The sequence below is a fragment of the Puma concolor genome, chromosome A2 (genome assembly GCF_028749965.1).
Source record: "Puma concolor isolate L17-30 chromosome A2, mPumCon1.1.hap2, whole genome shotgun sequence".
NCBI classification, from domain to species: domain Eukaryota; kingdom Metazoa; phylum Chordata; class Mammalia; order Carnivora; family Felidae; genus Puma; species Puma concolor.
Window position 1 is genome coordinate 139,871,053 of NC_141668.1, and position 14,664 is coordinate 139,885,716.

The 14,664-nt window shown below is 45.3% G+C and overlaps 1 protein-coding gene across 3 annotated transcripts in view; it reads left to right on the forward strand.

The window, feature by feature from the left end:
- Positions 1–14,664, forward strand: part of PRICKLE2 (prickle planar cell polarity protein 2) — a 330,155-nt gene that overhangs the window by 90,438 nt on the left and 225,053 nt on the right. Inside the window, exon 1 of one of the 3 annotated variants that reach the window (XM_086697683.1) lies at positions 9,373–9,395. The exons of the other annotated variants lie outside the window; for them this stretch is intronic. The gene's annotated coding sequence lies outside the window, so the exon portion shown is untranslated. Of the gene's footprint in view, positions 1–9,372; positions 9,396–14,664 lie in introns of those variants that run through there. 3 annotated transcript variants of the gene reach the window in all.

Consider the following 14,664-nt stretch of genomic DNA (forward strand, 5'->3'; position numbering starts at 1 on the left):
GGAACTGGTTATTTTGACTGCACACCAGAGCTGTAGAACTCCTGCTGTTTTTTCCCCATTATCTTCTTTCTCGAGAAGCACCATATAATTTTCAAAATACACAGGAGTCACCCACTCTGCTGTCTCTGAAAGCTTCATGCAAGCTTTCATGGGACTCTCTTCGTGCGTCGTGAGCTGACGGAGACTTGGGTTTGGAGAGAGAGGGGTGACTGCTTCTCCGCTTCTGTCTGGGGTCGGCTTTTGTTATCAGGGCTTCTGTTTCAGCCCTGGCCGGAGAGGGGAATCAAAACCCTTTCCTGGGTCAGGGTGGCTTTGTACATAAAGCGCCTCTAAGAGTGGTGACTCGCCCCTCGCATGCCTCTAAGTGCTCCAGATGCCCCCAGTGCAAAGCTGTGCATCTCTAGTTCCGACCTCTCCCTGGGCTCGGTGGCTGTCTCGGCATCTCTCGCTTCTTGGATGACTGGCAGACGGAGGGAGCTTAACATGCCCAAGGCTGGATTCCTCCTCTTCTCCCCACTGCAGCTGTGGCTTTGCCGTGTCACCTCGTCACAGTTTCGTTCGTCCCATTTCTCAGGCCGAAATCTTTGAGGTCATCTTGGACTCTTCTCTTCCTCTTACATTTTCCACTCAGGCCACCAGGAAGAGTTAGTGGCTCTGCCTTTAGACCATGCAGACTCTGACCTTATCCCACATACCCCTGTTCCAGTCACCACCGTCTCTTGCCCGGGTTCCAACAATAGCCTCCAGACGGATGTTTAGAAAATGTAAGTCAGGTCTTGAATCCGACGCAACCCTGTCTCCCGTAGTCTAAAAGCCAAAGCCCCTCAGTGACCTTGGAGCTACCATGTGCTCAGTATCCCCTTTCCCCACCCCTAGTACCTCCCCACACACTCAGACTCACTGCTCCAGTGACACAGGACTGTTGGCAGCTCCTTGAACACGCCTTGCCTGCGCTGGCCTCAGGGCTTTTGCATCAGATGTCACTTTTGCCTGGAACACCTTTACTTCCTTAAAGTCTTTGGTCCACCTGGACAGTCTATTTCTAACGAACGCATTCTTCCTTGGGATTCCCAGTCTTTCTAATAAACTGTTTTTTTTCTTTCATGAAGAACTCTTAACCATCTTCTAATACAATATTTAGCTTACTTATTTATTAGGTCTATTTTTTTTTTTTTTTTTTGGTCTGTTTACCCTTCTCCCACTCTGCAGTAAACATAAGGGCAGGAATCTTGTTTGATCCACTAATATGCCAACGGCCTAGAGTAGTGCCTGACACATAGTAGAATCTGAGTAATCCTTGTTGTTAATAAATGAAGCATTATCTTTTCTCAAGCGAGCATGCTTTTCCTCCCTTACCATCAATTAACCTGGTACACTGTCCCACTTTAGGGAACATTCTATGAAGTCTTAATTACATCGATAAAGCTGGGGAAAATTCCTCCAAAATAAATTGTGGCGTAACAGCACCCTCCATGTGAACCTTGCATGATTCTTTAGTAACCTCTCTTTTGGAGCCTCCTGGATCCATCTGGAAACCATTCCAACAAACATCCCCTCCTCTATCATAGATCACGATTTTCCTTTTTAATACGATTCTGGCTCCCCAGAGCCTACAGTCAGCATCGAGATGGATTTCTTATCTCTGTTGCTTCATTAAGAGTGTACATGTTTGGTTGCCAATGCTACAGTCCTCCACAGTGCAGTTTGTTGCAACAAAAGAAAGTGTTTGCCAAATGATTTGTCAGCATATGTTGTAAAGCCACACAGGCGCTCCTTATGTAACTGGAAAATACCGATCCCTATTAGTGACAGATTGAAGACAAGGAAGGAAAAATGGTGTTGCTTTCTTCAAAGGACCTTCGGGGTTTGGTGCAAAGGTGTAGGGGTGGGGTGAGGAGAAATTGGGGACAGAGGCAGGGAGGAGAAAAGGAGCGGATCGTGGGTGACGGGAGAAAACTCTGGAAGGAAGGAAACAAAGACTTAGCATCATAGGGCCTAGCTACTTATCTTCCAGACACCCAGCTTTCTTCAAGGTAATAACCTTTCCAGGTTGACAGCTGGTCCTGGGAGTCAAGTCGAGGGAAGAGAAACATTCCTAGGCTTTCTGAAATGGCAGGGACCAGAGCTGACCTCTCAAGGAGCGCAGTCCTGCCCTCGTGCTGTGCGGAGCCCCCACGCGGGTTGGCGGGAGGGATGCCTGAAGCTTTAGGGAAGGAGGTCCTAACCGCTGGGATTGGCAGCCATTTGTAAATTCAGCAGCTTGTGATTCTGGCCGCTTTTGGAAGTGACTCACCTACCCATCGGGAGAGCGCATTAGGCAAGCCTGGCCTCTTCTCCGCGAATAAATATTTGACCTCTTGATGTTCTCCAGGCTTCTTCCTAATTAGGAAACTCAGACGGCTCTCTAAGAGCAAAACCAAACATGGCTTCCCAGCACAGGGCAGAGCTCCTCTCTCCTGTGTTAAGCGCCCAGGCCCATAGCACCCAGTTGTTGTTGTCTCGGAGCCCTCTCTTAGACTCGCCTCCAGGGAAAAAATGTAATTGTGGCCTCCTGGTTTGTTTCCATTTAGAAGAAATGAGCTTCCCTTATCAAAACCAAATGTTTATCTAGTAAAAGGCTCGCTTCATCTCGCATTCTTTTGGTGATGTCAGCAAGTGTAAATGCTTGGAAGACAGGCAAGTATGTCTTTTCGGGAGGCGAGGTGGCTGGTGACCTGAATCAAAGATGTTCCTTGAAGGATGCAGTGTTTTCGACATTCTGCATGGCTGGCGGGGGGCCGGGGGGGACCATGGAAATACCCGCTTGTTTACTCTGAAGCTGTTTTGTGGTAATGTTCCTTGGAATGTTTTTAAATTGACCGAATTCAAGAATTTACAATTATTCGATCATGGCAGTGTTTGAAACTTTTATGGCACAGCAGTGAGGCTCACAGACTAAGCCAACACCCAGTGTGCTCCTCCCATGGCACATGGTGTTGGGGTCCAGACTCCCCTAGTGCAAGTTCACGTTCTTTAGCTGTTTTTGTCTGGATGAAAAACAGCCTCTCTTCGGCCCCTCCCCTCACCCAACTCGCATCAGCAGGAAGATATTTTACATTAAGAAGAAATTCCTTGGGAAATGTAAGCAAATTGGGAGCTAGGCTGTAAAATTCCAAGTGGTTTTTCAATCAAGTGATTTTTGTCTCTGATTGTCGAGGTGAGTGCACCCACACTGCACTGACAAACTTATCCAAGTTTAGGATTCAGTAGGTCGTCTGCAGCCACACGGCAGAAAAGCTGCCTTGAATGTTGTTTAATTATTAGCCCAGATGTATCTTCTGTGTGTTGGATAGGACAAGTATAGCAGAGAACGGATGAGAAACAGGCTCTTCTGTGGTTAATAATGTCCTGTCTATCTTTGGGTAGCATCTGATTACAGCCATGTATATTATTTAAAAGGTTCTTTAAAAAAACATGACCACAGGGGAAAAGAGTGGCTTTCTCTTCCCGCTGTCTGCAGATTGCGTTTTAATCATGCTCATGTTAAGATGTGGTGTTTTCTCATGAAATTTGTCAAATCTAACAAGACCCTTTTCCATCCTATGGCAGTCCTACTTAAGCAACTTGTATAGCCACTCCAGACAACCCTGGCCCGCTCTGGGATCAAGGCTGTGTTCCTCTTTTTCTGTATCCCCTTCAAAACCTGCTTGAGATGAACCAGTACAAGTCTGTGTTTCAAATCCTATGAGTGTATGTGGAGCTGCATTTTCCAGAGAAATTGATAGAGAAGGGAGTTTTAAATGCCAGCAGCCCAGGGGACATGATGCTTGAGGGTCTGGGGTCCAGAGATGGACGAGAGAGGTAAGCAGGCCTCCTTGGACCTGCCTCTGTACTAGGCACCCAGAGTAGTGCACTGTGAAGACACTCAGGCCGGACTGAGGGGACTTACGGGGCGGCGATCATGAACGCCTGCCACACTTTAGTCCGTGGCATAGCAGGCTGGTCCTGTACGTTCCCACGGTGAGTTTTGGCCCGCAGTGACTTAACAAAACTCGAAAGCAAGGGTCTGTACACTAGATCCTACATGTGGCCCACCTCCTGTTTTTATAAATAAAGTTTTATTAGAACACAGCCATGCAGCTTGTTTGAGTTACCATCTGTGGTGGCTTTCCCTCTACAATGGCAGAGTTACGTAGTTGTGACAGAGACCACGTGACCATTGAAGCTGAAAATACTTACCATCTGGCTCTTTGCAGAAAGAGTTTGCCAGCCCTTGATGGATTTTTAACTTAGGCACTACGGTTTTTCAAGGGTATCCATTGATGGCCCTCTGTGGAACAAATCCCCTGAAATAACACGCAAAATATTTTATGTGTGTGCACGCCCACACATTTTTAGGATTTTTCTAGAGAGAGAGTGCATGGGTTATACTACCTTTTCTAAAGTGTCAGTGGTCCTAAGATGAAGATCTTTGACCTGAAAGGGTATATGAATTTTACTCTGTCTTCTCTTAACCTTGAATTCTGCTTACCCCTAACCTTTTCTTTTTTTTTTTTTTTAAGTCCTAAAATCTTTAGAATTCTCCAGAATGAGAAACTGTATCTGAAGTATTAATGGCTAGCAGGAAAATGTTTTGCTCCATGGAATAGTTTTATTTTAACGAGGGCCTTTCACGCCGGAACCTAAAGGTGTGTGTGTCAGGGGCAGTATCACAAACCAGGCCAAGAGTAGGGGTGGGGCGGGGGCCAAGGTGACCAGGAGGCCGTTGCCTGGAGGCGAGTGCAAATTTCTGGGCCTCTTTAAAGAGACAACAGGGCGGTTATCTTTCTGGTCAAATAAAGCCAGAAAACCATAACAGTAGCTGCTCTATAACATTGTGTGAGGCAGTGTGCTAAGCACATTACGGGAAATACCTAACTTCTCACTCACACCTCCCCAGTGAACCAACAGCAACCAGCGCAAAGTGCACACAATAAAATTATTAGCAATTATAGTTACTGCCCTTGGCCTCACCATCCCCATTTATTACCTGAGGAAATGGAGGCTCAGGCTTGTTGAAGGTTTTCCGGCTCCTAAGTCAACCTCACAGGTAGAACTAGAAGCCAAGTCCATTCACTTCCACAGTTGTCATGAAAAAACAAAACAAAACAACAACAAAAAAAACAACAACAGAAAAAACCCATCTTTCTGACCAACTCCATGTACACCAAAATGCGGGTGGTTGCCCTCTGAAAGGCCCCCAGATAGACTCCTGTGGTGTCGCTGTCAGGAAGCACGTGTTTTCCCATATTTCCTTCTCGTCTCAGTTCTTTGAAAGCCTTACTTTAGTGTCTCAGTTCTAGAGCAGTGGTTCCCAAATCCAGCAGTCCGTCTACACTTCCAAGGAAGCATAAAAAAAAAAAAAAAAATACAGGACTTACTGAATCTGCTTTTTGGCGGGGCGTGGGTGGGCCTTGGAAGTCGTTGTGGTTTATAAACCTGTAGAAGTAATGCTCTGGCCAGCTCAGCCCTGGTCCATCAACTGCTGCTCGGATACCCCTGTTGTAGATACAACGGGGGTGTAATGTGGCTCCGATCTGACTGCTTGAACCAAGGTGACTCAGCCCCCTCCCTTTTGGAAACAGGCAAGATGTTCCCTGTTTGCAGTTGGGTCCTCCTGTCCAAACAGAGCCAGGAGTCTGTGGGTGGTCCTAGGCATGCAGGAGGGCTCCCTTCTGGCAGAGCCAAGAAGGAACAGGCTGAGATCCAATTGGTTCTTAGGAAGGGAATAGGGAAGGGTGGGGGTGGTTGGCCCAGAAACAGCAGAATTAGGAAGTTGATTCGGAACTCCAAAGTGGAGTTGGGGGAGGAAGAATATTCCTCTTCTTCCTTTGGGCCTCATTTTAAGGTCTTTACAACATCTTCAGTTAACTCTTAAGAGCTAGCTGTGCAAGTTGAGAGCTCTCCTGGAAAAAAAAAAAAAAAGAAAAGAAAAGCACATTGTATGACAAATTATGGCACTTCATTTCATAATTTATGGGCGATGTCCCTGGTGTTCACATGGGTGACCCCTTCCAGAACCCTGGGCAGTTTACAAATTGGCCTCTGAACTTTTGATGCACGTAGGTCTGAATTACGTACTGACTGAAAGCATGACGGGGGAGGCTCCAGGTTTGGGAACGACTACAGGACCCAGCAGGCGAGCTTTGCCGGAGTCTTGATGAAAAATCCAAGCCCCTCAAAAAAATGAGCGCACGATGCTCTGTGCATGCATGTTTGTGTGTGTACATATTTGCTAGTCTGCCCTGGTCTTTTAGAGGGTCGGAGCAATTAACTTCTCTTCCCTTGTAACTAGAAGTCTGGAAAGAGCTTGCAGCCTTGAAAGTTTGGAAAATACGCAGGGAACAGGCGTATTTATGTTAAACTCGATACTTGAGAGTTCTTTTCTACAAAGCAACATGAGTAACTAACTACCAGTGGGAATTGAGCACTTTGAGTCATGCATTTAGATTTCTGTCTGGCTTCTCCTGGTGAGTTGATGTCCCTGGAATCTCGGGGACATACGGAAATGTCATTTCTAGTGTTCTTTCTAAAGTGCTGCTCTCCTGGGCTAACTCATGCAGGGGGCAATGTCATACTTGAAATGTAGATTGCCCACAGTATCTCACCTAATTGAGTTATTAATTATACAAATAAGCCTTTTTTCAGATTCTGACTGGTGTAAATTCTTCGCTGTTCAAACCTGGCTGGAAAGAAAGTTTGGACTGGGATGCAATCTCATGTTCTGCTGGTATAAAGGATTTAAGAAGGGATAGCAGATGGAGTCAGCCTAATTAAAATGGAAATCTAATTAGTTGAGGGGAAGGAGAGAAATTCAGTGTCACACTTGTACCGCATTAACAATGGCACCTCCCCCAACCATCTTCCCTAGGCCTTATTATTTTTCTTTAGAGACCAAAACTTGAACTCTGTTCGCTAGCTAGTTTCCGTGGCTCCTCTGAGAAGGGGCCCAGGCTAGAAGCTAGGTTCCTTCATGGAGAGTGTTGAAAACTGCCAAGTGGGACTGGCTTGTGAGTTGGCAACTATGTTAATTATAACCCTGGGTCTGGAAGGACCTCACCGCCCAGCTATCTAGCATCACATTCATTATTCCTTCAGAATAAAGATACTCTTCTTTTTTAACAGCAGATGGCTACAGAAGTGGAACTGGGCCAGGCTTAAGGGAACACCTGAGCTCTAGCCTCTGGCCAGAATCATCAGAGCTGTCCTTAAGGTGGGGAAATCATGGGAATAACGCTAGGCCCCCAGTTTTTTTCAACAGCTTTGTTGAATTCTAATTCGTACACCATGCAACTCACTATATAAAGTGTACAATTCAATGGTCATTAGTGTACTCAGAGTTGTGCGTCTGTCACCACTCATTCCAGAACATTCTCATCACCCTAAAGAAAAAACCCATACCTATTAGTAGTCTCTCCCCATTCGCCCTGTAGCTACCCGGCCCCACCCTCCCCTCCCCCCACCCAGCACTAGGTAACCTTTATCTATTTTCTTTTTCTATGGAGTTACTTATTCTGAATTTTTCATACAAGGAGAATCATACAGTATACAGTATTTTGTCACTGGCATCTTTCATTTAACTTGTTTTCATGACTCATCTGTGTTATAGCAATTATCAGCACTTCACCCCTTTTAATTGGTGAATAATCGTTCGCTTTTTGGATATACCACATTTTGTTTCTTCAAATGCTGTTGGGCATTTGAGTTGTTTCCACTTTTTAGCGAATATGCGTGGACATACGTTTTCTTTTGTCTTGGGTATATGTACCTAGGAATAGACTTGCGGGGTCAGGTAGTAACTTCGTCTCTAACATTTCGAGAAACAGACTCTTCTAAAGTGGGTGTCTCCTTTTGCGTTCACACGAGCATCGTATGCAGGTTACCATTTCTCCACATCCTCACCCATAGTTGCCATTTTCTGTTTTTTGATGATAGCCGTCCTGGTGGATGAGAAATGCGTCTCGTGCTCGTGATTGCATTTCTGTGCTGGCGGAAGATGTTGAGCACCTTTTCATGTGCATTTGGCCATTGTGTGCCTTCGTCAGGGAAATATCTTTTGCCCACTTTAATTGAGTTATCTTTTTATTGTTAAATGTTAAGGATTCTTTGGGGTTTTTTTTCTTTAAATGTTTATTTTGAGAGAGAGCCAGTGAGCAGGGGAGGGGCAGAGAGAGAGAGGGGGGGGGAGACAAAGAATCCCAAGCAGGCTCCGCAGCTGTCAGCTCAGAGCCAGACGTGGGGCTCAAACCCACACACTGTGAGATCATGACCTGAGCTGAAACCAAGAGCCGGACACTTAACCAACTGAGCCACCCAGGCGCCCCAAGGATTCTTTGTGTATTCTAGATACAAGTCCCCTACCAAAATGTATGCCTTATAAATATTTTCTCCCATTCTGTGGATTATCTTCTCACCCCCATGGTGGTTTCCTTTGAGGCGTACAATTGTTTGCTTATGATGTGGTCCGTGTTAGCTGTAGTTTTCTTCTGTGTCTTGTGATTTAGGGTCATATCTAAGACACCATTGCCTGTCCCCAGGTTATGAAGATTTACTCATATGTTTTCTTCTAGGAATTTTATAATTTTAGCTCTTACATGTGGGTCTGCGATCCATTTTGAGTTAATTTTTGTTTGTAGCATGAGGAATGGGTTCAACTTCTTTTGCATGTGGATATCCAGTTGTCCTAGAGCCATGTGTTCAAAGACTATCATTTTCCTCATTGAATTCTTTTGGCTCCCTTTTCATAGATCAGTTGACAATAGACACATGACTTTATTTCTGGGCTCCTAATTCTCTTCCATTTATCTGTATGTCTGCCTGTATGTCAGTAACACACTGTCTTGATTTTTGCAACTTTATAGTACGTTTTGAAATAGGGAAAAGTGAGTCTTCCAACTTGGCTCTTTCTATTTCAAGATTGTTTTGGCTCTCCTTGGTGCCCTGAATTTCCGTATGAAGATGGTCAATGTCTGCAAAACAGCCAGTTGGGATTTTGACTCACGCCCCACCTTTGAGGTGGTCCGCAATTTGTTGGCTGTGGGCAGCAACCCAGTAAAGTAGTCTAGAGAGAGCCTAAAGAAAAAGAGAGCCGGTGGTTCAAGCTAAGCAGCTGACTTTTCCTGCTAAAACTAAAGCATTCTCACACGCACCCCCTCTGAGGTTCATGTACACAGGCAGCTCCATATTGTCAATCTACCACCAACATCACTTAGGTTCTGTGCAACTCTGCAACTTTGATGCATGTTGTAGTAATATCATTATTCCCATTTTGCAGATCATCTGAGTGTTCTGTGAGATGATATCAGCGGTTTATCCCACTGCCTGGCATAGAGCGTGTGCTTCTTAAATGTGTGCTCTTGCTACTGTTACTGTTTTTGGTGAGTCCGCCTGGAAAACTAGTAAGTCCTTAAACAAAATGCAGGCCTCAGTACTATATAGATTTCAGTCCTTAGATACATGACCTAGAGTATCCCTCTGTCTTCCTGGTCCTTGCATTGCCTCAGAGGCTCAGACAATAGGTCTAGAGTCGTGCTTTTCAAATTTATCACTTGAGGGTCTTATTAAAATGAAGATTCTCATTCAGTAGGTCTAGGGGTAGGGTCTCAGACATGCATTTCCAACAAGCTCTGGGAGGACCACCCTCTGAGAAACAAGATGGTAGCGGTCCTAGAGAGCATGCCCACATAGGAGGTGTTCAAGATGGCCTCTGCACCTGGGGGCAGGCTGGAGGCTGGGAGGAGAGGCTTGCATCAAGGGGAAGTTGAGAAAGCTACACCACTATACCTGGATTATCTAGTTCCTTGCGAATGTGGTCATTTCCCTGTTGTCCTCCTGTGTTCTCCAGTAAACCTGGTCCGAGTCAGTGGTCTCTAGACTCTTTTATTTATTTATTAAAAACAATTTTTTTTAATGTTTGTTTATTTTTGAGAGAGAGAGAGAGGGTGAGAGGGAGACACAGAATCCAAAGCAGGCTCCAGACTCTGAGCTGTCAGCGTGGAGCCCGACACGGGGCTTGAACTCACAGACCGCGAGATCATGACCTGGGCCAAAGTCAGACGCTCAACCAACTGAGCCAGCCAGGCACCCCAGTCTCTAGACTCTTTTTTTTTTTTCAAATTTTTGTTTAATGTGTATTTATTTTTGAGAGAGACAGAGACAGAACATGAGCAGCGGTGAAACAGAGAGAGAGGAAGACACAGAATCTCAAGCAGGCTCCAGGCTCTGAGCTGTCAGCACAGAGCCCGACGCGGGGCTCGAACTCACGAACTGTGAGATCATGACCTGAGCTGAGGTCAGAGGCTTTACTGACTGAGCCACCCAGGTGCCCCTCTAGACTGTTTTAACTGCATACTCCCTCAGTAGAAAATGTTTGAACACAGACTGCCAAACCATGCACATTTACTTATCAATAAATTATACACATATCCTCCTGTGATTAGCTAACACAGGCGGTACTGGCTTTGCATGGCATTGTGGGACTATAAAAATTACCATGCGAGCTGAAACTTTGCAAAGTGATCTTAATAAGCAGTGGGAAACATTACAATTGTATCAGGGCCCTTAACGTTTTTTTTAAACATAGTAAAAACTCTCTTACGTGTTGGTTATAAATGCACAGGGAAATAAGAAAAATAATAAAACTAATATTTAGTACACTGCAGTTTGAAGCGTGAGAAGCATTGAGAATGAAATTTTTTTTTTTTTTTTGGTCACAATCTTATCAAGAGTAGTTCAAACAGTGCTTATCTTCCTTTCCTTGTCTTACAACTAGGATACAGAGCAAGCATCTTTTTTATCAGTTGGCAAATTGTCACAGTCCTAGCTAATCTGGATTCAATTGCCATTTTATGCTTTGTGATTTCATGAAATATCTCCAAGAGCTCCTTTAAAAAAAGAACGTTTTTTGTTGTATGTCACTTCCTCTGGGACATAAATCTTCATCCTTTTTGTCACAACTATTTTCTTTATTGATAAGTTCACCTTCATGAAATCCCTTCGGTGACATGTCTATAATCAACTCCATGGTCGGCTGTTTCTTGTATAATTCCATTTATATTCTATTTGTGTATCACTTCCAGCACGATCACTTTATGTTTCTTTGCTACCCTGTGAATGTTGGTGGCCAGTTCACTCATTTGTGTACGGGGTCCCATGGCTGTGTCACTGGGGGACACACAGGCAGCACAGCTACGTGCTTTGCTGTCTGTGCATGAACTGAATGTGCAGGCCATGAGTGACCAGTCGCTGGCAGATTTTGAAAGAAGTGACATGATTGGTTACTGATCATAAGGTACGTTTGTTATTTACATAGTGATTTGAGGAAGCAGAGGAGTTTGTACTTTATGCAAATTACTCACAGTTAAACACCATGCAAATTACTCACAGTTAAAATACCATGGAAATTGAAATTTGAACCATGGTGGGAGATTGACATTATTTGACTAAACTGGGGTAACTGAAAGTTGTGCATGAAGAACCATACAGAGTGAATAGTGTCTATATTCCACAGCATGACGAGTATGTAAATCAAGGTTTGTGGTTTTAGTAGTAGTGTGCAAAATCCAGACTTTAAAGAACTGTCTTGATCTTTTCATTTTAACCAATTTATGGTTAGTGTTTCTTGTTACTACTGTTTTTTTTAAAGTTTTTTTAATGTTTTATTTATTTTTGAGACAGAGACAGAGCATGAGCAGGGGAGGGGCAGAAAGAGAGGGAGACACAGAATCCGAAGCAGGCTCCAGGCTCTGAGCCGTCAGCACAGAGCCCGACGCGGGGCTCGAACTCACGGACCGCTAGATCATGACCTGAGCCAAAGTCAGACGCTTAACCAACGGACCCACCCAGGCGCCCCTCTTGTTACTACTACTTTTACTGTACAATGTGGCGAAGAGCCTCCACCAGGAGTAGATTGTTCCAGGTCTGCCACTGGCATGTTTCCTTGTGTTTGCATTATTAGAATTACACTCTGTGGCGTTTTTGTAGTTATCTCTTTAAGTCATTTCTAAAAGTTCAAGTGACATTAGGTGTCCACAACTCCATAAAAGCATTTAACCTGGCAAACTCCGTAACATGCCACAGGGTACTAAAATCTAGTGTTCACAGTGCCCACTATCTCCTGTCTCATATTGTGACATTCCCACCATTTTGTCATGGTGCTGTGAATGCCACTTAGGAGAGCTGCCCCAGCTGACAGCAAAATCAAGTGAGGGTCCCACTGTCTAGCCATATATTAAATATTTGTAAAGTTTAATCCCCTAATTTTTTGGTAAAAATGCATTTAAATACAAACTTTATTTTTTATTTTTCATTTTTTGTTTATTTTTGAGAGAGAGAGGCAGAGTGTGAGCGGGGCAGGGGCAGAAAGAGAGGGACGCACAGAATCCGAAGCGGGCTCCACGGCCGAGCCGTCAGCACAGAGCCCAATGTGGGGCTTGAACCCACAGACCGTGAGATCATGACCTGAGCCAAAGTCGGACGCTTAACTGAGCCACCCAGGCGCCTCTGAATATAAACTTTAAGTATTCTCAATCCACCGTGGAGACCGTTAGCCTAAAGGTTCTGGTTGTACGTGAGTTTTGCTGCGGGAAAGGTACTTTGTGGGAAGGGGTCAGTTCTTCCCTAATGCCAGCAGGGTGGTTGGGACTTGAAGGTCCTCAAAGCCAGTGTGCTCAGTTCTGTTTGCACAGTGCATTTGCCTGGGGAACTTTGAAAAGTACCCGCCCTGGAGGTTCCGCCCCAGACCCTTGAGATAGATAAAAACCTCTGGGTGGGCGTAGACTAATGTGTATATTTTCTTAACAGCCCACAGTTGGTTCTCATGCACAGGTGGGAGTGGGAACTATAGCCCCAAAGAAGAAAAAGTGCGTCTTGAGCCGGGTCTTCCCTGCCACTTTTGAAGGACCCTAGCTGATAGATATATTTGCGTATGTATGTGTGTGTGTGTGTGTGTGTGTGTGTGTGTGTGTGTGTGTGTGTGTGTGTGTGTGTGTGTGTGTTAAGGTTGAGGAGGCCCCCCTCTGGCACAGCCTCTGTGCGGCCTCCTTAGTGACACGCATTTGCCAAGGACAATGCCTCCTGCAGTCATTTGAACCCTGGTAGAAGAAAGTGAGCCAAGTGTGCTGTCATTGCTGGTGGCCCTGCCCTCCGAGGATCATTCGCCGGCTGCAGTGGCATCCTGCAAACGCCGGAAGAGGCCTAGACTTGCTCACACTCTTCTTACCCCTTCATTTGGAGCTTGTTCTGCGGTGAAAACGAAATCGCGGGCACAGCGACCATCCCCAAAAACATCACGCTGCCCAGGTGTTAGTTCTGAAGCACGCGAGGCCCAGTCAGTCTCCAAAAGATGGGGGCCAGAGATAATCCAAGAAAGAGTTGCTTTCCATACACAAAAATCCAAAGAGGTTACTTGAGTTGTTGAAGGCCCTACAACAAACGTGACCTTAGAGTCACAACTCTTGGTTCCGGATTCCCCACCTGCTTCTCCTTGACCTGTTTAAACACAGCGTGGTCTGAGACCACCGGCCCTGGGAATAACTAGGGAGTTTATTAAAACTCAGATTCCTGGGGCACCTGGGTGGCTCAGGCGGTTAAGCGTCTGACTCTTGTTTCCAGCTCAGGTCATGATCTCACGGTTTGTGGGTAAAGCCCTGTGTCAAGCGCTGTCCTGATGGCGTAGAACCTGCTTGGGATTCTCTGTCTCCTTCTCTGCCCCTCCCCTGCTCATGCGTGTGCACATGCTCTTTCTCTCACAAAAATAAACTTTTAAAATAGTTTCCTGGCCTCTGCCTTAGGAGGTTGAGTGATGATGGGATAATGATAAGGGAGTCTGGGAATCTGCATTTAAAATGTTTTTTGACATTTATTTATTATTGAGAGAGAGAGACAGAGCATGAGCATGGGAGGGGCAGAGAGAGAAGGGGACACAGAATCTGAAGCAGGCTCCAGGCTCTGAGCTGTTAGCACAGAGCCCAATGCGGGGCTTGAGCTCACAAACCACGAGATCATGACCTGAGCTGAAGTTGGATGCTTAACCAACTGAGCCACCCAGGCAACCCTGGGAGTCTGCATGTAAAAAAAATGGTTTATTTTTTGAGAGAGAGAGTAAGCGCAAGTGGGGCAGAGAGAGAGGAAGACACAGAATCCGAAGCAGGCTCCAGGCTCTGAGCTGTCAGCACAGAGCGCACTAGGGGCACAAACTCATGAACCGTGAGATCATGACCTGAGCTGAAGTCACATGCTTAACGGACTGAGCCACCCAGGTGCCCCTGTAATCTGCATTTTTGAGCAGCTTCCCTGGATACATGCTCATTGAGGCAAGCTCCTGTTGGAGAATCATTGTCCTGGCCTAAGCTGCCATTTTGCAATATTCTTCCACCCTGCACACCCGTTTTTAACAGTGTTCTAGAAATTGAAGAATAAATGGGAAGCGTCTTTAGTATCTTACATGGTTGAGATTTATATTCTGAATACACGCCCAAAAGAATCATCATCTCTTTGTGGTAAGAGGAATAGTTTCTTAAACATTTGTAGGGAGGGCTGAGTTATCCATAATATCCACAAGTAAGTTTAGGAGTTACTTAAACTGTAATGGGCACTTTGATGGACAGTTAGGTCCGTTGGCCAGGACAATGTAGAAATGCACAAGCA